Source organism: Propithecus coquereli, unplaced genomic scaffold (genome assembly GCF_000956105.1).
Source record: "Propithecus coquereli isolate 6110/MARCELLA unplaced genomic scaffold, Pcoq_1.0 Scaffold270, whole genome shotgun sequence".
Lineage (NCBI taxonomy): Eukaryota > Metazoa > Chordata > Mammalia > Primates > Indriidae > Propithecus > Propithecus coquereli.
In genome coordinates this window covers 2,156,595-2,158,575 of record NW_012148286.1, presented here as the reverse complement: position 1 = coordinate 2,158,575, position 1,981 = coordinate 2,156,595, and the positions used below count along the sequence as shown (strand labels likewise).

Genomic DNA, 1,981 nt, shown 5'->3' with positions numbered 1-1,981 from the left:
AATTCTTAAACGTTTAAAAAAGAGGAAAAAAAGTCTGTAAGGTATGCCTTAATGCATCCGGAATCAATCAATCGTTAAGTCAACAAATATTTATCAAGCACCTTTTCTGTGACAAGGACTGATTTGGACATGGGGAATACATCAGGGAACAAAAGAATCAAAGATCCTTGCCCTCATGGAGTTTATTTCTAGAGAAAGGAGATGATAAAAACTAAAAGTAATAAGCAATGTATACATTAAGTCAGAAGAAAAGAAGCGGTATGAAAAATAAGAGAGAGGTAAAGGGTATCAGCAGTTGGAACAGTGCAGGTTATAGTTTTAAATAAAATGGTTGGCATAAACCCCCTTGGGAAGGTGATATTTGTGTAAGACTTGAAGGAAATGAGTTAGCCAAGCAAATATCTAAAGGAGAAGCATACCAGGCAAAGAAAATAGGTAAAGCAAAGAACTTAAAGTAGGAACATGCCTAATGTGTTTGAGAAATAGGACTCCAGTGAAAGCAAAGAAGAAGGGGATTGAAAAGAGAAAGAAAATAGTCAAGAAAAGTGGAGGCTGGATTATATAGGGTCTTGTAACAATTTTGCCTTTTACTCTGAGTAAAAGTCAGAATCCACAGCAGGTTTTCAGCAGGGAATCGATATTATTTGCCTTACATTTTTGAAGGGTTACATTGGCTATTGTAAGGAGACTAGACAGTAGGGAGGCAAGGACGGGAGCAGGGAGACCTCTGGTAAGACCCTCTAGAGGCAGATGAGAAATGACAGAACTCAAAGCAGAGTGTTAGCAGAGAAGAGGTGAGAAGTTGTAGGATTCTGCATATACTTCCTGATAGATTGCAAATAGGATATGGAAAAGAGAAAAATAAAGGATAACTCAAATGTCTGAGACCAAAGGCATGAACAGCTGAAGGATGAAATCACCATCAACTGAGGCAGTAAAGGCTATAGGTGGCACAGAAAGGGGCAAGGAGAAATTGGGAGTTCAGTTTTGGGCGTGACTTTGAGGTATCTATTAGGCATCCAAGGAAAGAGTTGAAACGAGAAGTTCAGCGTAATTGGAGTTTGGAAGGAAGATCTCGGCTGGAGACACTGTAGTCACCAGCATAGCATAGTATTTAAAGCCATAACACTGGTTGAGATCACCAAGGAACTGAGTACTGATAGAGAATAAAAGAGGACCAAGGGTCTCTCACATGGCAACATTAAGATGTTAATGCTGAGAGGAAGCCAGCAAAAGAAGATGGAAAGGGAGCAACTAGGGAGGGAGGAGGGAAACTAGGAGAGTGTGGTGTCCTGGAAGCCAAGTGAGGACAGGGTTTCGAAGAGAAGCCAGTCATACTTGTGTCAAATGCTGCCAATATATCAAATGAGATGAGTGATGAGAGTTAGCCTTTGAATTTAGCAAGTGAAACTTTAGAATTGTACGTAATATTGCCCTACTCTTGCCATTTGCTCTGATAGCTTTGGTGGTCTTTGGTACCACATTACCCAGAGAGCCAACTGTGCTGTCAAGATGCTATTAGCCTGTGGGATTATTGGTTCTTTATTTGTACATTGCAGAGCAGCAGTACAGAATCTAAACTTTTCTTTAGAAAACTATGATTGCTATAGTTCTGTATAGTATGTGCTTATGTTTAAACTCCTATTCATCTTAAATTATGTTATGCAAAAGCCCACCTGACAGTTTAGACAACAGATGGAAATTTAAATTTTTTAGACAAAAATATTCCTTTGGAGACCTAGCTATGCAATTTAGTGTATTTTATGTAATATGATGTAAGACGATGACATTTTAAGTGCTATGATTTTTTTTTTTTTATTTCAGTTGGAGAATTCGGGCACCTATACTTGTGTTGCGAACAATGCTGCAGGTGAAGATACACACACCATCAGCCTGACTGTACATGTTCTTCCCACTTTTACCGAACTTCCTGGAGATGTGTCATTAAATAAAGGAGAACAGCTACGATTAAGCTGTAAAG

General features: G+C 38.9%; 1 protein-coding gene across 1 annotated transcript in view; it reads left to right on the top strand.

The window, feature by feature from the left end:
* LOC105813186 (hemicentin-1) overlaps window positions 1-1,981 on the top strand; it is a gene marked incomplete at its 5' end in the record, with an annotated part of 108,069 nt that overhangs the window by 37,634 nt on the left and 68,454 nt on the right. The window lies entirely within an intron of this gene.